Source organism: Microtus pennsylvanicus, chromosome 11, assembly GCF_037038515.1.
Source record: "Microtus pennsylvanicus isolate mMicPen1 chromosome 11, mMicPen1.hap1, whole genome shotgun sequence".
Lineage (NCBI taxonomy): Eukaryota > Metazoa > Chordata > Mammalia > Rodentia > Cricetidae > Microtus > Microtus pennsylvanicus.
The window spans coordinates 81,292,301-81,319,369 of NC_134589.1; positions in this window are offsets into that span (position 1 = coordinate 81,292,301).

Below are 27,069 nucleotides of genomic sequence, written 5' to 3' on the forward strand. Positions count from 1 at the left end.
ACAGTTTGAATTCAGGCACTTGATCAGTTCTCAATTATCTAAGCCATGAAATCCATTTCATTTAAACTATTCTACCAAGGTCCTATTATCATAAGCTTTGCCATTTGTCCTGAGTTCATATTTTTTTTTACCATGAACTTTCATAAAGTTTGGGACAATCTTGATGTCTTGCAGCAAATTTATATTATAATGTGGTAATCAGTACAGCAAAATGTTGAAACGTACCCAACATTGGGATCTAATAGAAAGATCAATTTCAATTTTAAGTACAATCTGGAAGGAGTTGGTCTGATTTTATTTTTCTCTGTGTCATTTTTCTTCCTAAGGATTTGCCATTAACTAAGTAAAATACCAATTTATTTTCTTGATATCCTAGAGAATACTTTAGTTAATTCTGAGATGTGATTTATGTAGTAGTGATGAAGGTTTTGAGAACAAAAAGCTATGCATTCTTTCCTTTCGACTTTCACAACTAGCACTAATTAATTGGTTTTCCATTTAAATTTACCTTTCATGTTTTCTACCTCTTCAAATTCATCTGGCTATAATCTCCTCTAAACGGAGAGTGTGGGACAGAGGGCAAGATGTGGATATTCTTGCCATATTTTGACCTAAGGGCATTTGGTATTTCAACATTAACTGTGATGTCAGAGGTAGATTTTCTGTCTATGACCTTTATCAGTGAGAAAAAGCTTACTTCTTTACCTGCTTTGCTGTGAATTTTTATTGGGAATGGATGATTTTTTCCAAAGGTATTTTCTATATTTACTGATTTTCTTCCAATATCTTACTATGATGAATTATATTTTTAAAAATTAAACCAGCCTTGCATTTCTAAATTAAAAATCAACCTGGAATGATACATTTACTACGTTGTGCATTGAATGGTTTGCTGAATTTAAAAGTCTGATTTACACAGGGAGGGGAACAGAGAGAAAAATGTAGAGCTCAATAAAAACCAATTTTAAAAAAGAAAAAAAATGTCTGATTTATGTACTGGAAAGACATCTTATCTTAACTGCTTTAAAACACAAGAAACTGTGGATTTTATTTCTGTTTTTTTTTCTTTCTCTCTTGGCTAAACTTTTAATTAATGTGTATAGGATGATGTCACCATAAATGGAATAAAAACAATTAGTATGCTGTGCCACATTATTCCAAGTTGATGCATTTCTTTTCAATGTTTGTAAGGTTTTACAAACATTAGAAGATAGTTCATAAATGAGTTGGATAGTTCCCCCTTTCTAAAATATTTAAGGCATTTGTATGAATATGTTGTTAGTTACCCTGAAATGTTCCAAAAACATCACCCAGGAGACCAACCAGCTTCACAATGTCAGTATAAGACACAACCTGGATTTATTTAGAAAAGATAGAGCTATTCATTTATAAATTTCCTATGGGACATTTGTTTCAGTGCTGTGTTGGTGGCACACACCATTATTTTTAGCTCTTGGGAGGCAGAGGCAGGTAGTTTGAGGCCAGCCTGGGCTACAGAGGGAGTTCCAGGGCAGCCAGAGCTTTACACAGAGAAACTCTGTCTTAAAATAAAAAAAGGAAGACTATAAGGAATTTATTCCATGTCTTTGTCTGCAAGGATGTTTCCAGTTTCCCATTAAGCACAGATTTCATTGGCATAATGGAATCATAGTGTCCCATGCTATGTCTTAAATGGCATTTAGTAATGCCATTTCCTTAAAGATACTTAGAATTTCTTTTATTTCATTCATTCTTTCTAATTGCCTTGTAAAAATGGTTGACAATGACATTGACTTTTTCCACAAACCAGTTTTCTACTTCATTATTTTCTGTTCTTACATAACAGCTCTTTGCTCTTAATTCTTTCTATGTATTCATGTTTCAGTTCCTTTGATTTGTATAATCTTGAACTAACTAGATGCTGAGCATATTCTTTTGATCTTTCTTTTTTTCTGATGTAAACTTTAAATTATATTTTAATTTTGTTCTATTTTCACCATCTAAAACATGGTATGCTGATACGGGATTTCCCTCTGTATGCTCTGTATGCTGTGACTATCACTGGTTAATGAATAAAGAATTTGCCTTGGCCTGTGATAGGGAAGAATAAAGCTAGGTGGAGAAAACTAAACTAAATGCTAGGAGAACGAAGGTAGAAGGTAGAGTCAGTGAGAAGCTATGTAGCCCTGCCAGAGACAGACGCCTGATGGAACTTTACCTGTTAAGCCACAGCCACATGACAATACACATAGAAATAGGTTAATTTAATATGTAACAGTTAGCCAATAAGAAGCTAGAGCTAATAGGCCAAGCAGTGATTTAATTAATACAGTTTCTGTGTCGTTATTTCAAGTCTGGGCAACTGGGAACAAACAAGCAACCTCCAACAACAGTATAGAAGCTAAATTCCTCTCAGTATTCTCAAACTGCTTATTGCCCTTATTTAGAATTCTTTTTGATTAACATGTCAGAAATATTATATTATATATTTATACATTTTAAAGTTTTATTGATAAGAACCATGATTTAACTTTGTAAATAATACCATTGCAATCAGAAAACAGACTTGGTACATCTTGACATTTTCATTACTGTTATATGATTTTTGATTTCCAAATAAGGTCTATGTTGGTGAGTAACCAGAAGTGTTTTCAAATAAAATGTTGGTTTTGCTGAAGAGTACTATAGGATGTCATATTGAAAACAATAGGTGTTTGAGTTTCCTATATCCTTTTGTAATATCTGTCCATTTTTTTGTGGCAACTTTGGAAACATTTGCACATATTGTAAATTTCATCTTTTGCAAGCAGCTCTGTCTCATGGCTTTGCAGCTTTATTATTAGGCTCCCTTGTGACCATTACATCTTCTCAAAAAGGCATTCATTTTATTTTCTTATCTCTCATACCCACTTGGTCTGAAATCAGTTTTCTATAATCTTCATATTCTAATTTCTGCTTTTTTTACTGCTTTTGTTCTTTTTTGCCTTCAATCTACTTTATACATGAAGTATATTTGTTACTGTAATAATTTACATTTTTTTCAATCTGATGAATTTTATCTTAAATGGGTGCATGTGGGATACTATTATGTAATTTTTTGTTTATGTTTCAATGGATAACTCTGGCCTTTACTTTTCCACAGTCCCATCTCTTCTTGTTTTCCTTTACGCTTTCAATGTTGTTCACATTGCTGGTTTCAACCCTGTTTTAAATACCTTTTTAAAATATTCTTTTAAGCAGTAAGTATCTCTTTTTAAACAGGAGAAATGTTGATTCCATACCATGTACAGTGAATCCAATACCTTTTCTACTCAATGTTACTCAAGGTCCTGGAAAGACAGCAACAGGTGAAACAAAGTTCACCAGAAAAACAAATAAGATTTTAGAGATGAAATAAAATTTTTTATCTAAAATACCTAAAAGGTAATCTCTGGAAACATCCTAAGTAAAACATAAAAAGTTTGAAACAGAGTTGCTAGATTTAAAGTCATTAATAGATGATTACCTTTAAACTCATTTGCAGATAGTTTTAGAAAAGTTATGGTTTAGCAATGTTGATTTCAGTTGAGAGTATAAACATTTTTGAAGCCAGTATCCAAACTAATGGCTTGTTGTTTCTAGTAGAGTGATCTGTCTTTTGAAGACCTGGTTTTAATTGTGAATTTTATTGCCCTTGTGTTGAGCTTGACCATAAAAATTAACTCTGAAGTTCATTTCCTTAGTAGCTAAAAGCAGCTTATTTTACACTCAGCACCTCACTCGAGTATACCTTCCATTCTTTCGAATCATCCCTGTTATGTATTCATTTGAGCAGTTCAAAGTAATTAATGTAGCAATTTTAGTGGTTTGTTCAATAAAATAGATTGTGTCTGTTCTCCATCTGCCATATTGGCAGGATCTTTTAACTCATTCCTAATCATAGCTCTGTAATCCAATCTATGTATGCTCTATAAGACACAATGATGAGAATGTGTTCATGAAATTCCATTTTAAATGTGAAGATAAATTAGTCAAATTACTGATGTAGTGGAGAACTATAGGAATGAAGACATACTCAACCCCATGTTTACCATTGTATCTATTGTCCATGAGCGCAGTACCCTGGAGTAAACACCAAGTAACATGTGATCTGAGAATACAATGCAGTGGATTCATCTTGTTATACCTACTTTTCATTAGAATTTTACAATAGGTATACATTTAAAATTAAACGTTAAGCAGTATCTTCAACTCTTACATTGTTCTTGCCCCTGGTAAATAAATCATTAACATACAATCCCTGTCTGTAGGCTATGTCTCTGGAGATCCATGTGATAGAAAGTGCATGTTGTAGTAAAAATAAAATATTTAACCAACACACAGAGCTAAAAAGTGAAGAACATGGGAATCATTTCAGGTGCCCTTTGATCCAACAGCTATAGTAAGTTGACATCCAATGTTGTTAGCTTTCCATAATGATGCTGATGACGGTGACTTAACCACTATCTATCCAAGTATGATACCACATCACATTGTGTAAGCTTTCTAGCTCATGGCAGATTCTCAGTATGAAATACTAACATTGCATTCTCCAAGGGAATAAAATTTAAACCATCATTGCAGAGAAAGTATAATGCTTTCTCTAATAGAAAAACATAGTGACATCAGCCTGTATGGAGAATTGGTCTTTGAGTGAGCAAGCCATGCTTGAGATAAGGTGATATGCTGATTGGCAGGAGATAAGAACTGAGGATGACTTTGACTGATTGTATCTAAAACAGATGACTGATGACAACAGAGAAGACAGAAGAGGTTTTCCAAAGATACAGAAATATGAGGAATAAGTGCTATGCATGCCAGGTGTGGTGGTGCACACTTTTAATCTTGCATGCCAGGTGCAGAAGTATACAGATGTCTGTGACTTCCAGACCAGTTGAGGTGGCATATTAAGTCCCTGTGCTGAACATAGTGGACAAAGAGGACTACTGAGAACTCAAGAACAATGGCAATGGGTTTTTTTATCCTACTGCACGTACTGGCTTTGGGGGAACCTAGGCAGTTTGGATGCTCACCTTACTAGACCTGGATGGAGGTGGGTGGTCCTTGGACTTCCCACAGGTCAGGAAACCCTGATTGCTCTTCAAGCTGATGAGGGAGGGGGACTTGATTGGGGGAGGGAGAGGGAAATGGGAGGCGGTGGCAGGGAGGAGGCATAAATCTTTAATAAATAAATAAATTTAAAAAAGAAAGAAAAAGAAGAAAGAAAGAAAGAAAGAAAGAAAGAAAGAAAGAAAGAAAGAAAGAAAGAAAGAAAGAAAGAAAGAAAGAAAGAAAAGCAACAACCACAAGTAAATGGAGTTTGGAGAGAAACAACTTCTGCTACCTGTGCTACCTATATTGCCTCACAGCAACTTCTAAAACTTCTAAGACAAGAACCTAAACCATTATGGAAACTTGTTGAATTCTAATTATCAAGTGTGGTCAAGTGAAATTTCAACTCTTCAACAAGAAAACTGACACTAAGCTAAGCTTCTCTGACTGTAAGTCACTATTCTTCCAATGTATGCCTCTGTTTAAAATAGCCATAAGATAAAGATTTACTCATACATTTTCAGACTTAGATTTTTACTGTCATTCCTGCAGGTTAAGCCTTTTCAGCATCTTGGCTCTGTCTCCTGTCATATTGACTTACCCTTCTTGTCTGGGGTCAGCTGAAAATATGATAAGCATGCCTTCTTTATCTTCATCCACCCTGTAGATAAAACCATTCCCCAGGAAAGGACAAATACCCTGGTTGCATTAAAAAAAAAAAAAGATGAGAACAGAAAAAACTTGAATAAGTAACCATGGCTACATGATAAAATCAAGGTTAAAAACATTTTTTTTCTGTTTAGTGGCATATTACTCTAAGTTAACAATGCCAATATAAACATTCACAATTGTGATTATGACAGTACAGGCAAACAAGGCTAAGATATTACATGAAGGATATGGAGGTTATGTTTTTATGGCTTAAAAACATGCCAATGATAATGACTTTGCATTGTATGCATTTATTCTAGCTAGGATAAAGCAGACAAAAGATGAAAAATTGCTGGTATATGAAGTGTGCATGTATTATCTCACCTCTGGTGCAATGGTATAATCAGAACACCTATTGCTTCCTGCCTAGCTGGTTGGTCTTCCAATGGAGTCACTTCAATCTCAACTTTTTGTCTCTTACATTCATACAGTGTTTTTCTCAGGACAGTTGGCTGTCCTTTGTAACCAGAGACTGCTCATTTGTTTCCCAGCCATCCAGGCCCAAATAATCACACAAAACTTTATTAATTACAATGCTCTTTGGCCAATGACATTGGCGTGTTCCTAGCTAACTCTTACATCTTAATTTAACCAATTTCTATTCATCTGTGTGTCATTATGGGTTTGTGGCCTACCGGTAAGGTTCCTGTGGTGACTTTCTCTTTCAGAAGCTCATGGTGTCTCTTCTGACTCCACCTACTCTCTTTCTGTATCTCTTCTAGCCTGGATATATTCTGCCCTGACATAGGCCAAAGCAGATTTTTTATTAGTCAGTGGTACTCACAGAAGACAGAGGAGAAATCATACATCATCTTTTCTATGTATTTTGTTAGTCAACATAAAACACTGTCTGATGATACCTTCGGTGAAGTATGTTGATTAAATTGTGTAATATAAATATATTTCAGGCCCATTTCATTATATGACTTGTAATAGACCAAGTAGAAGAGAAAAAAAAACTACCAATTGAGGCAAAATAAGGAAAGATGGAAAAGCTTAAGACTGGAATCTCTAAGAGAAATTCTTTTTCTCAACCTAGAGATAGAGCCAAAGAAGGAATTTTTCTCCGGGGTCTCCTGAACTAATACTATTTATTTACTTTTGGAAGCTCAGGTTTTTTAGTTTGTTCCTATTATTAAAAACAATACCGCTGCCCCACCTTGACAAAAGTCAACAGCTAATCCCTTTATACTCCTTAGCACGATAGATCAAGAATTGCCAAAGTTCCCAGGGAAGTTATCTCAGGAGCTGGTTCTGAGTTTCCACCCCCTCTCCTTTTTGAGTTTCTTCTACTAGACTAGTTCCACTTTATTTTGTTAATCTCAACCCTGTGTTTCCATCATTAATCATCCCAGTAAAGGTCATTCTGATGTTAACGTAGGAAACTAAGGTTTAGCTATAACTTCTGAATCCAAAATAACTAGAAGGTTATTATTCTTGTTATGAATTGCCCCTAATTATCATTATACATTTTCAAGTATTCATATACATTAACTAAGTTTTCTTACCCTTTTTTACTCAAGATATTCATGTTTTCAGTACTTAGCAACCAAATTTGTAGTTTTTCCTTGATAAATAATCTACGCTAATTTTAAATTTTATTTTTTATTATATCTCTATATAATATTAATATTTCACCACTAAAACAATACACATATATTTTAGGTTAATGTTCATTATGCTGAATATGAAGTATGTGAATCTCTAAGGTTATATTATTAAATTTATAATTTATAATATTAAAATGCATAAACGTCAGTACAATTTATAGTTATGTTTGTTTGTTGTTTTCCTTCCTATAAAGCATATAATATACAGAATATGCTCAGCCATATCCTTTCATAAATGTGAGGAAGTCAGAGAGAAATGCCATAGGAAAAGAAAATGCTATAGTAAAGGGAATTAAGGTTATATCTCTATAGAAAGATAATATAGATGATAGGGATAGGAAAATAGATGGCAAATGGATAGATGATAGATGATAGATAGATAGATAGATAGATAGATAGATAGATAGATAGATAGATAGATAGACAGATAGATGATAGATAGATAGAAAGAATATAGATGTAATAGCTATCACATATATAAAAATAAAATTTCACTTTAAATGTTGGATTTTGAATATTTGTATATTACATTTTCGTTTTTATGATAATCTGATCACATATTTAGTGCTATAAAAGTGATCCAAATGATTGTGTTTTAGAACAACAATATTTTTAGCTGACATTAGGGCAGCACCAATTTAACTCCTTCACATGAGAATTTTTTTTCTCACAATTCAACTTGACCTTGAATGTGATTTCTTTTCTAGCTGCAAGTGCTGTTCTTAAATATATGATACCTCCCATGTTGTCAGGTGGGTGGCAGTTCTGAAATGTGTAAAATTAGAGTGAGACCTATAGCTAGGTGCACAGTTTGTAAAGGCCAAATCTAGTCTTGTTGCAAAGAAGTGTTAACTGGAAAAGATTATTAGCCACAAAACATGTCCACCTCCTCAGCACACCAAAATCCAGCAAGCTCCATTTCCTTGCTTGAATGAAATTCATATGAACTATAAATGCTTGCTCAGGACTATTTATTTCCCTGGCTATGCCTGGTGAGAGAAACACAGAAAAAGAAAAGCCCTAGGCTAGAAGCATCCTGCTGACCAATTGTTGCTTGTTTTGAGCTCAAATATCAAGAAGACATGGCATCATTAAGCCATGGGAAGAATTTGGACTTCTTGACATTTTTCTTTCCTTTTTAATGGTCTTTCCATCATGTTGAATTATCATCCATTCTTTTCCAACAAAAGTACAAAACATCTACCAATATGAAAATACCAATCTTTTTCCTGTTTTCCACTTAGAAAACGCTAACAAGGTTTAGCCAGTGCTAAAATCCATGTGACTGTTCATAATGTGAAGACAAAAGGCATTGCCATGCTGTTAAAATAGTATCCTGACACGGCTAAGATGAACACTGATGAATGATTTGATGTACACTTGGGAAAAAGTTGGGACATGAATCCAGGTGAGTGACACTGGGGGAAGATCCATCAGTTTCCTGAAAAAGCATCTGGGGGAAATAGCTGTGGCATCCTGAGAGATGCTGGAAATCGAGATTTGAAGAATTTCTATAAAGATCACATACCAGAATGTCAATGGATGGTAGTTTATTCTTTTCTTGATAAAATGAAACTTAGACATCAGCAGACTAGGCAAACAAAAGGCAGTGGCTGAAACTAAATGTAGAGTCAGTGGCATATGAGACATGCTGTATTCCTTCTTCATTAAATGCTCATTGGACCACCAATTTTTGTTCCAGAACCTCAATCAGACACTAGTGATAGAATCTCCACTTTCCTGAAAAAGGATATGCTATATAAATATGAGAGTTCCACAAGAGCTGGAGAAAAGATTGAAATGTGACAACGGGACCTAGTGATATTCAAGGAATGCTTCCTTGTGATAATGGAATCTAACTCATGAAGGGAACCCATAATGATAACTTCTTGAGTGAAGGAGAAAGGGCAAGATGAACAATCTGGGCAGAGAAAATATTCTTTAGAGATTATAGAACTATAGAGAATGTATCTCTTAAGTGGACTTAAAATACACAAAATGGCTGGAGCTAAAAATGGAATATAGAAAAGCGTCTGAATGCAATCTGACCATTCAAAGGGCTGTTAGTCTTGTTTGCCAGAATTTTCCTTGGGAGACACAATGCATACATAGCTACTCAACCTAGAGATCTGTCAGTAGACCAAAGTACAACTCCCACCAAAGTCTGACCTGTTGGACCAGTGAGTTTCATTGCAGTTATTTAAACAAATGTGGGTGAAGTGTAGCTTACAGGAACAGAAATGACTCCAAACCGGATGCCTCCCCAAAACCCAACAAGTGCCATCAAACCTGGAAACTTACAGCACACTGCGCAGCCAGAAAAGACGTGTTGAACAGTCCTATCAGAATCATTTGGTCTGAACTTCTCCTGAGGCAGCTCAACCAGTCTTTGCTTCTTTTAGGCAACTAGGCAAGTCTCAGCTTCTTCCAAGTGTCTTTCTTGATAATAAAAGGAAATAAACTTCATAACAATGGTCAATGATGGCTGGAGAGATGGCTCAGCAGTTAAGAGCATTGCCTGCTATCCCAAAGGTCCTGAGTTCAATTCCCAGCAACCACATGGTGGCTCACAACCATCTGTAATGAAGTCGGGTGCATCAAATAAATAAATATTTTTTAAAAAAAAACAGTGGTCAATGAGAAATGAATAGACTCTTGCTGGCCTGAGCAGGGCAAACATGTCTCTGGCAGGCCTTGTCCTTCCACCCCTATTCCCTCTGCTTTTCTAAATATCATTTGATTATATTCCTAAAGCTAGCCACCAAGGTCTGTTCTCTTGTTTGGCCACTTTCTCCTCCTGAAACTGACTATTAACGTCCACCTATCAAAGTGTTAACGTCCAGCAGTCAAAACTTCCCTTTGGCTTCCCTAAATAACATACCCAATCAAAATTAAACACCCCATCCTAACAGAGGTTTCCCCATTTAGGTTTATAAACTGCCATTTGTCTATGAGCCACTCTCTTTGTTCTTTATCCAAAGGCAGTCCCTTATCACACAGGGATAAATACCCCACCCATTGCTTGTTTTTTGTCCCCCTTCTCCCTTGACCTCTATCTCCTGACTTTGCCTCTTATTTCCTGCCTTTGGTCTCACTGGGGCAAATAAATCTCCTTTGTGCTGAGAACTTGGTCGTGGGATATCTTGTGTCAATAGATAATAAAAATAGAAATAAAAGATAAATCTGAAAAACATATTTAACACAGAGAAAATGTCCTCTGAAAAACTAAGAAAGAATAACTAAGCATAACCGTAAGACTGAGAATCAAAGGCTATTTTCAGCTTGCAGGTCTATGGAAGTTTGCAGAATTCTCCTCCTTTCCCACCTTCCCTTTCTCATCCCCTCCCCCTCTATTTTTTTGTTCAAATACAAATAGCCCAATGAATCCTTTACTGCTGAATAACAAATCACCCTAAAAATAATAACAGTTTAGAATAGCAAATTCTAATTAATAAATAAAAATATCCCCTGGTAGTGGGTGACTGCTCCACCAGTGCAATCTGTCGATCAAGATGATTTAACATCCAGGCTTTGATCTGAGCAAAGCAATGCCAGGTGGTCTTGGGAAAGAGGGAAAAAACCACAAGGCTGCTCCCCACGAGGGGCTCTTAAATACCCTCCACGTTAGCAGCAGCTGTTTGGCTAGTTTTCTCAGGGGCAGAGTCTGGACAGACAGAGATGGGTCTGGGTTGGACTTCTACCTTAATAATATTCTCTCAATGTTGAATTCATCTCTATGAGTGAACTTATCAGAATGGTTCTAGCTTGTGGCCTTCACAGTCTAGGGGAATTTTGTTGGGGAACATTTGCATTCTCTACAGGATAAATGGTGTTTTATCCTTTCACTTGTTCTTGGTGTAGATGGATTCAAAACATCTCATGTCCTTGTCATCCTACCCGAAAGAAGAAAGAAGAGAAATTGGAGAAACAAAAGGTGGCAATAGAAAGGATAAATGGGGAGGGGAAGAGTAGATGGAGGGAAGGAGGGGGGTGGACGAAAGAGAAGAGAATGCGAGAAGGAGAGATATTTATAAAGGGCGAGGCAAGCTGAAGCTGAATTTCCAGAGGTAGAAGAGAATATATAATCAGTACAAATTAGATTCTGTTTTTCACCCCTCCCTAAATATAGATTTCATTTGCATCGTCATCTCATCTGCTAAATGTCATTTTTTAAATGTGAATTTTTAAATGTCAGCTAACAAGGAAGTTTGACTACTCAGTCTCCTGTTAGTCTAAATCCACCAGTCTATTATTAAGAGCAGTTTAGCAGTTGATTGCTGATATTCTTAATTAAGCCCTGGATTTTGTAAATTGATTTAAGGAGACATATTTTGAAAAAAAATATGTGGTATAGATTATGTGCTATAAAGTTTGGTTCTATATCCTTTTGTTGACCAAAATGTGTTAAGCAAATTTGAACAAAAAAATATAATTGCTGGAACTTCCATTGAGCCACAAATTACACTGTTATAGACCCATGCTAGGGTTTTTTTTTTTTAACTCATGCTTCAAATGGGGGAGGAGATGGGAAACCTAAACCAACCAAACAACCTCTGAAGTCTTTCTACCATGATATAATCCTATAATTCTAGTGTCCCTCTGCGTTTGACTCCAGCAAATCGTAGCGGGCTCTCTCCTCAACTCGGGCCCCTCTGGATGCTCTCTAAAGGAGGCTCAATTAATTGCTGTCTCCATTGTCACAATCAAATTATCTATTGTGTGAAAAATCTGACTCTCTAATTAATGTTGCAGCATATGTGCATTAATCTGTCTGGCCCTGCAGTTCTCTAATGAGACACAAGCTCAATACAAGATCTTTCTTAAGAAATAATAAACTGACTGACTCGGCAAGACACCATCACCTAATTAATAAAATGGTAACAAATTTTAAATCCCTGTACTGTGATTTTTTTTCTCTGTAAGGAAAATTGTTTTGCCCATTTGTAAAGGGACACAAGGAAGGATGTAAATTTCGCAGTTAGTAACCTTCGACTAAACGAGCAAACAAGAGATTAGATAGAATTAATACTGCTTGAAAGAATCTCTTGCAAAGTCCTGAAAATCTGGGAAATATGAGCAAATGAGGCTGTATCTCAGGAAATGGTCTGATTAGAGTGACATCTAGTGGTAGTGGCCTCCACGCTCGTCCATTCCTAAGTAAATTCCCCAGAAAGATAATATAAGTCCTGGAAAGAATGACTGTTCCATTCCTTTCCTTTTTATGAATAAAAACATCCAATTAATTAATGTAAGCATTGCAAAACCAGGAATAACTATTTCATGAAACTACAGAAATTATGGTCACATGGGTATTCGATGAGGCAATTTTTGAAAGTGATATAGAGGAATTGACTGCTGGAACAAGGGCCACAAAAGAGAGCAAGTATGCCTTCATATTTAGATACACGCTTTTCCTTGTTTTCACACAGGACTGTAGATTTTTTTTCTAAACTTTTAAACGTTCCATGTGAACACAGTCAACCAGTCTTCTCTATTCTGGTAGAAAAGCTGTGTGATAAACTACATTCTCAGGGACCACCGGAAGTGCTGCTTGTCTCTGACTGCCAACACTTTCACTGGAAGAGCTTCCTACACCATGATGGATATTTCTCTCTGTGTAGAAAAATTCTACAGCTCTTCATCTTGATGCTTAAAATTAAACTATTGCTTAGATAACAGGGTTTTGTTTTGTTTTGTTTTTTTTCCCCAGCAATGGGGCTTTTTCTTTTACCTCTGCCAGGCTCCCTAGGAACTCGAAAGAGTCTCTAATATTATTGAAATCTCAAGAACTCCCTCAACAAACAAATTATAAGGAAGAATCTTATGCCTGATGTTAGGAGTTTTGTTGGTTTGTCTATGACTTTGGGGGCAACATTGCCAGTCTAGGTGGAAGATCTCTATTTAAAAACCTGTATGTATATGTATACAAATAGACTTATAAATATTACATGCAATTTTAGGTAAACAGATACTATAACTCCATTGACTTTTTTGAACATCCTTGCTGTGGTTTTCCTCTTTTCATCCTCTTTCCTTCTCTTTTGACTTCCTCCTGCTTTTAATTATCCCTCCCTGGTTGTTCCTTCTCTATTACTCTCCTTTTAATGGTACCGGTTTTTAACTTTCCTGCCTTTTGTGATTACACAGAGTCATATACTTACCTCTCGAGATTTGAAGTTAAGGGTCATAGAGGAGAAAGAACATGCGGCATTTGTCTCTTTGTATCTGGTTGCCTCATTCAATAAAATAATTTCTGGTTCCATCCACTGAGCAGATTTCCTGATTATGCTTTCCTTTGCAGTGTTATAGCCCTCCATACTGTATATGTGCCACATTTTCATTATCCATTAATCAGCTGAAGAGCATGGAGGTTGTTCCATTTATTAGCTATTCTGAATAAAGCAGATCAGCCGCTGGGGCTGCCTTGGAGAGAGTTGTGCAGAGAGACCACATGCTCCATCCTTGCAGGCTGGACCATGGTGCTTTGGGCTTTTGTGGGGAAAACCACAATTTATTTGAAACCAATAAATTCTACAAAATTGAAAATATAAATGAATAATTTTTGAAAGTGATAAGGCTGGACCAGAAGCGGGGGGGGGGGGCACAAGCTAATCCCAACCCTGAAAAGGCTAAGTCAAAAGGATAACTTGTCCAAGAATAGCCAGCGCCACTTACTGGGGCCTTGATTTTACTTTTACAAGCATTAATACGCTTGTGGTAACCTAAGGAATTATATAATTGCTTAATAATCAGAACACAATGAACTCACAAGGAGCATTTGTTTCTAGGGGAAGTCTACAATTTGAGCCAGTTGTGATGCTTATCCAGAGAGAGTCTAAGAGAAATCTAATCTCTGTGTCACTGGTGAATTTGGGAGTCATTTTAGGGCAGACCTTACCCATTACAGACAGATGCCTCCACTCAGCAGTCTCTACAGCTAATATCTGCAGAAGCTATCCCTCCCAGCTGCTGTTCATGTGTCAGATGCAATGGAAGACAAAAATTGTCTTCGCTTTTCTTTTTTAAGCAAAAGTAATCTTAGTGAGCATATTACACTTTCTGTCTCCCACATAGCTCCTGGAACTATCCTTCTGTATCTGGCCTTAGTATTCTACAGAATTAATATAAATTTCAGAGTGCCCTTGAAGCGAATGTCTCTTCACTTTGACCTCCTGTACTTCAAGGTGCATAGAGATGGCTTTGACCTTTTGTGGCCATCTCTTCTTTTCACAAGATGAGTCCCTCAAGACTGACCCAGTAAGCATTCCTTTAAAAAGCTTTCCATTCAACTTTATTCCCCCAAGTGACTACCATTTTGCCTGCAACTGTCACTGAGAATATTTTTGAAAGACAAGGTACGGCCATAATAGATCTATGTACTATTTGAAGCATTTGAAAAGTCACCTCTTCCTAGAATATATAATGAAGTTAAGTAACTTGACTTTTCAGATTAGATTCTTTTTCACTGAGGCATAAATTACTCAAACGGTCCATGATTAACAAACTCTTACCCATAGATGAGAATCACAGTAAACAGGTTCAGTGGATTTCTAGGCCCCAAATTTCTCTGAGTGTTTTAGGGCATAGCTAAAGGTAGATCTCAGTAGCATTTTAAAAATATGAATTGAATATTCTTCATACATGTACCTGAGGATAGGAAGGGGAAATTTTTATTTAACATCCTTACACAGGCTTAACTTGACTGACTTACAAAGTCCTTCTAAAGGAACTTTATTAAAATTCAGTCAAAATATTCACTGATATGACATGTCAGATAGTTGGTTTACTTCTGCAGCAGTAAGAATAAGCTCAGGACCCTTCCATCACCTTTGGTTTCACTGTGTGCTGAAAAATGTAGCCTTGCCCGAGAAAAGTGTCATCTTTTCCTGTCTGAAAACAAAATCAATGAGCTTTTGTTAGCTTGACAGTGGCCAGAGTCTGTAGCGTTTTGCAAAAGGCATTTTAATGGCAGTATACAGTTATACAGTTAGCCATTCTCCGAAGTGTGTCATGTATGTAATGAAATTCATCAACTATAATTTTTAATGAGCAATTGATGTGTTTACTTTAACTACAATGCCACCTAACATGTCACATGCCCTTGCAATAAGGATTATAATAAATGTAATAAATGTCATTTTTTCTGACTCAGAGGATAATCAGCCACCTGTAACATACATATCTCTCCTTTGACATTCTATTACTCTGTTTTTATTTCATTTCACTAGTTACTAAAATTTATAGGTACAATTTAAACTTGTCCATTGACACTCACATTTATAGGTCTGACTTAGCTTTCAAATCCACAGTTCTGTGTTCTCCATGAAGAATTTTTGATTATTTTAGCCTAGTGGTTTTGAATTCATCTAGCAACTAAGAATCACCAAGAGGTTTTTAATACACACATATACACACACACACACTTGTGTAAGTACAAAATATGATATATTATTTAAAATATATTTTAACTATATTTTAATATAGTTAAATATATAATTATATTTAGAACACATTTGCATTTATTTAAATATAAAATATTATATGCATATATTTGCATATATGTAATATTATATGTATATATTCAGACCCTCCTTGCATAGTTCTTATTTAATTGCCCTTAGGAAAATGTTCTTTTGTATAGGCAGCTGGTGATTTTAATTTTATAGTGTGGTTGAGAATGCTGGCATTTGATTTCTTTCCTGTAAGTCATATTTTTAGGGTGTGGTAGAAAGAGGGAAATGGGTAACAAACGCAATGAGGTATAATCTGAAGATGGAGGCTGTAATCAATTAGAAAAGAAACCTCTGCCTTTGCTCTTGTTTCCAGCTATTCACAGCCTTCCCTCACAGGTGCTGTTATGAGAGAATACAAAGATTGTATTTATGAATCATGTTTTTTTTTCTATGTTTTAGTTAGGGCTACTATAGCTCTGATGATGCATCGTTACCAAAGTAAGTTGGGGAGGAGAGGGATTATTTGGCTTACACTTCTATATCGCTGTTCATCATCAAAGAGTATCAGAGGAGGAACACAAACAGGACAGGAACCTGAAGGAAGGCGATGTTGAAGATGCAAAGGAGGAGTGGTGCTGACTGTCTTCTTCCTCCTGGTTTGCTCAAACTGCTTTCTTATAGAACCCAAGACTACCAGCCCGGTGGTTGCCCTACCTACAATGGGATGGGCTCTCCTATATCAACCATTCATTAAGAAAATGTCTTGCAAGCTTTCACATATCCCAATCTAATGAAAGCATTTTAGATCCCCTCCTCTCTAATGACACTAGTGTATGTCAGGTTGACATAAACCTAACTAGTATAGTCAATCATTTCTGCCCCCATAGCTTTTCAGCAGCCTTTAACTCATGAGACACGATACAAATTCATAAAGACATTATTTTTTAAAATTATTATTATTGCATTATTGTAGCACAATATATAAAAACCCAGAAGCAGATATTGGCGTTCAACCTGAAGTTCAGAAAAGCAAAACATCTAGTTACCTGCTCTTACCTCTACCTCAGTCTGAAAAGCGATCCTGCCTTTAGGAATCCCCAGAATGAGACTGACTGAGAGCTGTCTGCCCCTGTTTTCTATTCTTCTCTAGTGTTGAGATTAGAGGCATCCACCACTACCACCCGGTTTCTATGGCAAACTAGTGTGGCTACTGGGATTAAAGGTGTGTGTCACTACTGCCTGGTCTGTAAGACTGACAAGTGGGGCTGTTTTACTCTCTGATCTTCAGGAAAGCTTTATTTATTTAAGTATAAATGAAATACCATTACACATTTTTTTGTTTAAAACAATTTTTAAATTTAAATATATTTTGATCATTTTCTTCCTCTCCACCAAGTCCTTCTAGATTCTCTCCTCCTCAAGTCCCACCCAATTTTAGGTTATTTATAGAAAACAAACAAAATCCAATACAACACCAAATTCCCCTGAACCTAGTAAACAAAACAAACTCACACAGACAAACAAAAACTATAAGCAAATGAAAACATACACACACACAAAAAAAAAAAAACCTGTGAAGTCCATTATATGTTAGTCAACTGCTCCTGAACGTGTGAATTGTTACGTTAAAGAAAACTGAACTTTCCTCTCCCAGAAGATGTAAGTGACAGATCAGGTATTAATTTTTCACTTTTAAAAATATAACAAAATAAAATACAAAAAAGATAAAAACTCTCACATCAAAATTGGATAAGATGAACACCAGAAGAAAAAGAACCCCAAAGAAGGCCCAAGAATTAGAGATCCAATTCCTTCACACACTATTGAATATCATGAAAATACTAAATTGGAGGCTGTAATTTATGTACAGAGAACCTGGTGCTGATCAGTGTCTGCCTTGAGCTTGCTGCTTCAATCTCTGTGCACTCACCTGAGTGTAACTCATGGTGTTTTGTTTTCTTGAGGTCCTCCATTCCTTTAGGCTCTTACATTCTTTTGGCCTTCTCTTCTGCCTGGTTCCCTGCACTCTGAGGGCGTAGATTTGATGAAAATTTCCCATCTAGGGCTGAGTATTCAAAGCAGATATTATATTTAAACATATTTGGTAACACATAACTGCAGATTCCTATATCAAAATACAGTTTTCTTTCCTTTTATTTGAGTATGCCAATTGTGGAAGACACATGTTAGTCAAATGTTCCATGGCTGTGGAAAGGCACAGATGAAACAACTTGAAAGAAGGAAATATTTACTTCTGCTCATAGATTAAGAGATTCAGTTCGAGGCACTTGGAGCCTCCACTTCCTGGCCTGTGGTAAGGCAGAGCATCGTACCAGTGGAAATATGAGTCGGAAAAAGCTACTTCACGGCAGGCAGAAAACAAACACAGAGAGGCCGGGTACAATGTGCCACATCATGGACATATCCCAGTCTCCTATGTCTTCTGATGGTTTCTCATTCCTAAGACTTCTGCAAGCTCCCAAAATAATGCCACCATATGAAGACAAACCCCTCAATATGTTAGCAATTGAGATGACACCTCATATACAAGCCATAGTAAATAATGTTCCTTGGAGCCACCTGCCCCAGGACTATGTCTATGGTTTTATGTTTGTTATGCCATCAATGTATGAGAATATCCATAGTGTAAAATATTGAAATGAAAGTGGAGATTCAAGAACTTGTTCATCTCTTAATTCAGTAGTTAACACTAGATACATCTCCAGTAGATACTAGATATCTTGATATTAATATAATGATATCAACATGTTTTTAATCTCTCTTGAAAAGTCAGTGTACCAATATCATGTTAATATTTGCCAGACTCGGGTGAAGAAGGAAACAATTTGTGGTACTACATATCCATCTCTTCTCAAGGATGAGGCTGAAAGTCCTTTTGTAGAATTAAATCTCACTGATAGTCTGTCTTTTGTATTCATTATCTCCTCCTGTATACTAACTTATCCTCTATTTTCTATTCATTTGCTAACTTTCAACTGGTTTATTTTACATATGGCATTTTTCCCTCAAGCAGTATAGATACTATTCTTTTTAAAATATCTAACTTATATTTTAATTGATTGACATTTTAGACATAATGGAAGTGATGTTTGTGTTGTAGAAATGCTTAAACATCACAACTCTTTATTTAACTTGTTTTTTTCTTTTCATATACTGTATATTATATTACTACAGTAAAGACACTTTAACTTCATAATTAAAACTTATTAGTATTTTTGTATTCTAATACTTTATTTAAATTATTATTATTGACAGAATGTCATCTGAATTTATTTTTTGTACAGATAAAGCAAATAGATAAGTTTAAAATATAGGAGCAGGTTGAAAAAATGGAGCTGTAACACAGACACACATGATTTTAAGATCAAAATTCACTTAAATTGCATAAAAAGGCCATTTCACATAAAAGTGAACTACAAATTAGGCCATAAACTCTATGATAAACAAAAATATGAGGAATTGTTAATTCCAGTAGTTGTGATTCACAAAAATATACATCAGTCTGTGCGTACACATGCAGACTCACTCCTGTCTTATGAATGAAACGAAAATATTTCCTAATACTGATAAAGTAAAGAAAAAAATCATTTTCATTGCAGGAAAAAAAAATCCCAAGTAGGTGATAGCCTGAACCCCAGAAAAATATCTTTAAACCCTGAGAAAATTCCATTAATCTGTTTATTCACTATCTCTTTAAAATGCTGACAAGCATCAAACCAAATATGTGCATTTGTGTATCACTGCCATGTGGGACCCAATGTGATCTGACTGAGACATAGATATTTAAAATTATCCTGTGCAATGAAATGTTTTCTGTTGATATCTCAGAGGGAAAAGGACAAGCTACCCTTCAGATACTCTCTAAAATCTTAGTTTATTTTTTTTTCATTGAGGTTTTAAAAATAATGAGTCCATGCAAATCTCAAAAAATATATTACTTCTGGGACCAGAATCTTGGCTCGGTGAGAAAAGGTGTTTGCTCCCAAGACTGTTGACCTGAGTTGGAACCCTGGCCACCCACATGACTGAAGAAGAAAGCAAGCTCCCAACAGCTGTACTCTAACCTACATAGGTAAACTCTGGCCTGTGTACACTTGTACACTCATGCACAAATACACACACAACTAACCAAAGAAATGCAGTGAAGTTTTAGAGGAAGTCAAGAAATATATCTCTTATCATCTTATATCAGGTATTATCATATGTTGGTAAGATCCTTATTAACACGTTATTATCATATGTTAACTAAATGTAGATAGCACTCCAATCAGCAGCACCCACTCCCCTTCATCCCCCTCCTCCTCCTCATCTCTTCAACTATCATTCTCCCTACTTTCTGTGTCCTTGGAAACCTCCTGCTCCTATCTATTCTCTATCCCTATTGAGTTTGCTTTTTTATTCTTTCAATTTTGTCACAAATCTAAAGAACTATGTAATTTATTTATCAGCTCTAGTTTTTGGGTGAAGTATCTTATCTGGAGTTTTGGATTTTATTTGTTTCTGATGTTACAGTTTATAACAGTTTAATTTTTTTCACTGTAAGGTAATTTAGGATGTACATAAAATTGCTACAAATTTTTAATAAATTTATGTTCTTTTATATAATAATTATAACCATAATTTTCATTATTGTTTTTGGCTCATTTTCTAATGATTTCATGTTCCAACACATCTGTCTCAGTAAGATTTGATTATAACTTTTATATATATATATATATATATATATATATATATATATATATATATATATATATATTTAAATGCTTCAAGATCCCTGGTGGCAGTAGGCAGTAGAAATGCTGTAGGTCCCAAATGGTGGTAGCAGGCCATATGGCGGTAGACAGTGGGCCCTGGGAGCAGCCAGTTCCAGGCAGAGACAGCTGTCGGTCCCAGAGCAGTGGCTGGTCCCAGGCAGGGAGACACATGGCAGGCAGGCAGGAGACAGAGACATGAATAGACACTATTTGCAGAGTGAGGTTGAATATTTATTCAGGTGGTTATGGGGAGGGGAAGGGGTAGGAGGGACAGAAAGAGAGAGAGAGAGAGAGAGAGAGAGAGAGAGAGAGAGAGAGAGAGAGAGAAGACAGAAGGGGGGAAAGCGGAGAAGTGGGGAGAGAGGCAGAAGCAAAGCTGCCTGTCTGAGAGGAAGATGGGAAAGAGAGTAAGCTCAGGCCAAAAGCTGAAGTTCAGCCTGCCTCAGCGGATGGGGAAGGGAGTGGGTGTGGCTTGTCTCTTAAAGGGACCAGGGGCCAAAACCATAACAATTACACATGTCATCTTTCTTTTGTAGCTATAGTTCTTACCCTTGGATGTAAAGGACTTTAACAAGTGAAGTCGCAAGTACTAGTCATGAGATATTTATATAACAAGTTTGAGGTATTGCCATGTTTGGTTGGGGATCTTCCTAAACATTTCAGTTCTACTCAACAGTGATACAGCTCACTGTTCTTTATAATGACCTACTTAGGTCAGACTGAGAGTAGTAAGGTTAGCTAGGTATGCATATGTACGAAGATGGTTAGAGGATTCCTCTGGCCATACTTGGCTATTGGCCTGAAGACAGTTTAGAAATGAAATAAAAACCCACAGGGAAGACAGAGCCCCTGCCCATCGTTCCCTTCTGCTGCTCTTTGACACACCATCCATGGCATCTCATGAGAAATTGGTATCTGAATTATTAGAAGTATGTTTAGGAGTTGGCTTCTCCCTCTGAAGAATTAAGAACAAGGAGTGAGGGAATACTACATCTAAATCAAGCAGGGCTTTTAGCTTTTCGCTTGCTGGGCAAAGGTTAACATCTGCAGCAGATGGTACTGCAGATCGCTCCAGTAAAGGACAATTAATGATGTTTCCAATACCAACAGTACAATTCAAAACCTTTCTCAACAGAGAGGGTTTCAAACTCAATTATCCAGCAGAATACCTAAGGAAGCCTAAATGCACACCCAAAGTTGTGGGATGTTAAAATCTGTGGTCCGCTTATGGCATTTGCATTTCTAACAGGTCCGTCCCTCAAAAAGAATCCTGTTTTCACTGCTCTGGAAATTATAATTTATGAAACTCGTTTATCTGAATGCATCTTTCAGTTTAAGTTCCAACTAGCCCCAGCCAGCTTAAAGGTCTCTATTTCTCTTCTTCATAGCTCTCTTTCTATGCAAATATTTCTCATAATTACATATTTTTCTGTAATTAAATGCCTAGCAGAACAAATTAAAGGAGGGTTGGTTTATTTTTGACTCAGAATTTGGGGATTATAATCTATTGTGGTGGAGAACTGATGGCAGCAGGAGCCTGAAACAACAGCTGATCAGCAAAGTCAGGAATGAAAAAGAATTCTCTTTTTTCAGGTAGCTTTCTTTTTATGCGTTCTGAGACAGACCCAATGGACACACATTTAAGGTACGACTTCTGACCTCAATTGATCTAATCTATATAATCCTACAGAGACATGTTCAAGGGTTTGTTTCCTTGGTGAATCTCCATCCTGAGAAGATGTCAATCAATATTAACCATCAAACGTCTATCCTTTGTCAACTGGATACTCAAAGATATGGATTTTAAAACCTATCCCTCTACTCTTTGTGCCCAGAGGTTCACGGCCATCTCATAATTCAAAATACATTCAGTCTAGCTTTTAAAAGCCTCAATCTTTTATGGATTCCTCAATGTTACAAATAAATGTAAGAACAGAGACTCTGCTGAGATACAGACAATCTCAAAATTGTAAGGTCCATTAAATAATTAATAACATTTAAAATAAGATATAACATACAAAGATATAGAATAGACTCCACCTTACAACAACATAGCAAAAATGATAACAACAAAGCAAGGTTCCAAGCTACATGTTGGGCATCTGAAATTCAGCAAGGAGTCTCCTGAGCGCCAAAGTGCCCAGGGTTCTTTACCTCTAAGACTCTGCCACCCGCAGCACATAGAAGTAACTCTAACACTGGCTACATTCCATGCTCACAGCATTACCTGATGGGAAGTCTGTGATTCCAGCATCGCCAAAATCGTGGGATGGAGACTGCAGCTTAGATTTCATCTCTTTTCCTTCACAGCTTCATAAAGTGTTCTTGTGGGTCTTCCTTACGGGGACCCTGAGCATGGCAAACTTTTGCTGGTCTCAGTAGCTCTCTGGAACCATAGTTTAAGATTCTAGTGTGCATCTTTAATGCCTGCATAATCAGTACCATATGTATGATACTGGCCAATTCTGATGCCGTTTCAGGATAGAGCCTGCACACCTTAGAGCATAGTTCTTCCATCTTTATGTGTTGACCCTTGAGAAACACTTTCCTAGGTAACTGGTTCTAAACAGAGAACCCCTTCCATCTTTCCCAGGTTAGAATCTTGCAAAGGAATTTGTGTTTTCACAACATAGAGCCAAAGATGGGTGGACTCCTGCCCTCAGGGCATTTCCTCTCTTCCTAATGCTGAGCATTATGTTTCTTTTGAATGACACTAATCATACTATCAACACATGTTTTGTCATCTGCACTCTCCTTACCCACAGCTTTAAATTTGTTTCCAAAACCTTACCTTACCATAACGAATTTTTTCACATTTTACTATTAGATGAGCCCCATGGAACAGTCATTCAATTTCCAAAGGGTTCACGAACCACAGGTTGAGAACTGCTGATGTAGTCATTTCTGTATTGCATACATTTCTCAGTGCTGTCATCAAATACCCAAGACAATGTAAAAGAAAGAAGCGTTTTCATTGGCTTACAGTTTGAAGGTCTGGGCAATGGTGGGAGAGGAGTCATGGTGGCAGGGGGTTGAGGAAGAGAACTTGTTACATTGCATCTGTAAAGAGCAATCAGAGAGAGAGGAAAGCAGGTGATCAGAAGAAGGAATGATTCAGCTCACATCTAGGATGCATCTCCCCACTGCCATTAACCAAATCCAGATAATCTCTCATAGATATGCCCAGAGGCCTGTTTCTATGGTTATGTTTACATCGTTCCATTTACCAAACTACACCATGCTTCTTGCCAGAACTTAAGTGTTCAGATTCTGAATGGAACATGTGAAGACTCCCAAATCCTTTTGTAAATAACAACATTGTTTTCTAAAATCATTCCCAAATACCAAAATTTTAAAAAATATTTTTTCAGTATAAGGTTCATCAAAATGAATATTATAAGAATCAAAAGGGAATTTTAAGGTCAAAACAGCTTAATTCCTTTCTCTTACATTCAACATGCTTTTATGATCAGACTGGAAATTTTTCTGCTCACACATTTAATACTTATGTTTTTCTTATAAATTATAGAAAATATTACACCTGCATTCCTTAGTTGGGGAGTGGAATGTATAAGATGAATGCTTGAATAATAATTGTTCATCTCTAACTTAAGGGTAATAATAACGCCACACTCTTAAAATACTTACCAGAATCACTGCTAATGAGTGATTACCGAAAGCACATAAGTAGCATAATTGTGTAGCTTGAATGGTAAAAGAGTACTATTTAATGATTTTATTTACCTCTCTCGTTTGCCATCTGTCTTCCTTCATGGAACCTCTGCAGTGAGTGTTAGGATTCAGCTAGGATCGATAGGTTAGTGCATGGTGTACGCAAATATGAACAAATTCCTAATATACAATGCAGTCCTTGATGGAAAAACAATAGTAATGCTATAAAATAACAATTAGAAGCATCATGCATGCCACTATTATTTAGAAGCACTCTCCTATGTTTCTTTACCTTGTGTTTTTTAACAGTCAAAACACATTCAAATATTCCTTCCTGTAAGACAAAGGCCCTATGTTTGAATCATTCCATTATTTGCTTATTCAAAAATTACTTGAGAGTCTAGACTTCATTTTAAAATGTTTGAAGAGTTGCAATACTGAGATAGACTCTCCTTTGTCTACAAGCTTGTAAATCAAAGTAGTGAAAACAGAAGCAATAAATCAGTGGGCAAACACATTAGGGTAGCTTGTGAAATGGTCCCTGAAGAAAATAAATATGGTGGTATACAAAGGTGGGCTATGGAAAGGTATTTAGGAAAGAGTCCTTCTAAGAGATGGTGTTTGAGCTAAGACTGTCAGCATGAGACATAAGTTGCAGATGACATCAACAGTATACGAGGGCAAAACTATGTTTATTTGCCCTTGAAATGAAAATAATTGATGGTGTTTAATTTCATTGTGGTTAATTCATATACATTATTGGACTTCAGTTCTGGTGCTTTAGAAGTAGTTTTAATGTTGCTTATATTGGTGAATATCCTATGTAGACATGAAAAGAATACATGGCTATGCACCACTGGCATCCAATAACCATAGAGCTGTTTTAGATGATTTTGATATTTGTTTCACTTTTTTCTGTCAATGATGGAAAGAGGATCTGTGATACCACAAGCTATAAAAATGAGTTATACCAGTTCTTATTTTTTTTAACCAGGTAATTTGTTTCAGATTTTCTGAAGTTCTCTTGATTTTTAAAAACTCGTTTATTGTATTTCCTTAGTGAATTGAATGTTTTATTATTATAGAACGTCCATCCATTATTCTTGACCATGTACCAGTTTTGAAGTCTACTTTGCTTTTCCTTGACATTAATATATAGCTAATTCAGCTTTTTATGAAACTAGTGTTTCAGTACTACAGAATGCTTGTCATTTGTTTATTAACGTACAAAGTAGCATTAATGTATGTGGATAAATTAAAATGCTTTCTTTTTCTGTCATGTGAACACACAGACACAAGTCCATGCATACTACATACAAATACCTAAACCTAAAAATTATGGTTTTAAAGTTTCACTCGTAGGTTAAAGAATGAAATAGGAAAATACTCTATCATATTTTAACTGTTATTTTCAGTTTTACTATTTCTTTTTTCTTTAACCCCGCTGTAGTTTTCTTACTGAAGACAAGTTTGGTTTCAGGCAAGGATAGTTATTTTTCACTTTCTACTGGTAGAGAACCTTTCTATTAGCTACAGTTTTCTGAATATAGGCATTTCTTCTTCTATCAAAACTCAGTGTTACACATTTGTGTTCCATCCTCACCTGCCTGAGCATGGAGTCTGGGAGTTTATTCAACCTGTAATTGTCTCATATTCCCTCTTGTTTCTAAAACGTTTTGCTTTTATATAAATTTAGAATGTTTCCAAGTGTTTTAATCAAGAATAATATATTCTATGTCACATACTCTGTTTTCTCTGGGCCTTAGAGAAACCAGAGTTCAGTTTTTCTATGTTGTTCTTCATGTCTCTCAGGTTCTATTTATTCTGTCCACTCTCTCCCTCACCCTTTTCATTGGAATAGTTCATATCTCATGATTTGGATTCAGGTTATCTTTCTACTTTGTGTTTTATCTGTATTCTCTTGTTCAGTTATTTCTTTTAATTGTCATATTGTTCATTTCTTGATTTGTGTTTGCATTCCCTTGACGGATGGTTTTATTTTCTACTTATTACATTAGTATATTTGCTTCTGTATTAGAATACAGTTATAATATGTTTGATATCTCTGTCTGTCATATTCTTCACTTTTTGCATTTAAAAAGTGTTGTCACTTCTCTTGCTCTTTCATGTGAAGGAATTTTCAGTTAAATTCTGTGTCATGAATATTGTTTGTGTATCTTTGACAGTTATATGCAGATTAATTTTTTTCTTGCTAGAGTTTAGACTGGGAATGCCCCTGTTGAGTGATTTTTCCTAAGAAAGCATGAACAAGAATCTAGTATCTCCAGATAGTGCGTTGATGAGCAACAGAAGAAGCAATTCCACTCAAGTGACTTTATTGGGGTTGCTTACTGGGATGTCCTTGAGAGTTACTTACAGGAGCTTGTGTAGTCCAAAGACAACTGTGCCACCAATCAGCGCACCTCTCCTTGAGTAACAACAACTCATGAAGTCTGCCTCCCTACATATCTTCCAGGAAGTTTCTCAGAAAGAGATTAGATTTTCACCCAACCTTTTTTTTTTCCCTTTAGAAATTGTTTACTCTATTTAAACCTTTGGAAGGGATCTTGATATTCTTGGAAAATTCAATAGCTTTTTGAACACCTTTCCTTTTAATTTCAGGATGTCATGCTTCAGTTTGGAGGAAAGAGATACAGAGCACCCCCATGATTGATGTGCTAAAGCTTGATCCTGATCGTAGTGTTCATGAAAAGCAGTGTAAGAGCCCAGCCCTTCCTCTTTTTCTCCTTTATTTTCCATCCAACCATAAGATGGAATCTTTTGTACTAGTGCATGCTA